Genomic DNA, 271 nt, shown 5'->3' with positions numbered 1-271 from the left:
TTATAAAAACATTTTGTCAAGGAGACTAGATTTTCAATGTATAAACATAATCCATTCTTTATATTATATTAAAATTGACAATTTGATTTGCAAAAAATGCAAGAAGTTTGATAAACTATACTATCTACCTAAATTATAATACGTAACTTGAATTATTTTCGCATTTGTAATGTTTCACTTCAAATTTAAATTTGACTTTGCAAAATTAACCAATCAAAAGATATTTAGTATCCAGATTAACCAATGAATAGTAATCTGACTATGTAGCTTC

The sequence above is a fragment of the Gordionus sp. m RMFG-2023 genome, chromosome 2, assembly GCF_954871325.1.
Source record: "Gordionus sp. m RMFG-2023 chromosome 2, tfGorSpeb1-WG-v2, whole genome shotgun sequence".
NCBI lineage: Eukaryota > Metazoa > Nematomorpha > Gordioida > Chordodea > Parachordodidae > Gordionus > Gordionus sp. m RMFG-2023.
Note: the sequence above shows the minus strand (reverse complement) of the source record.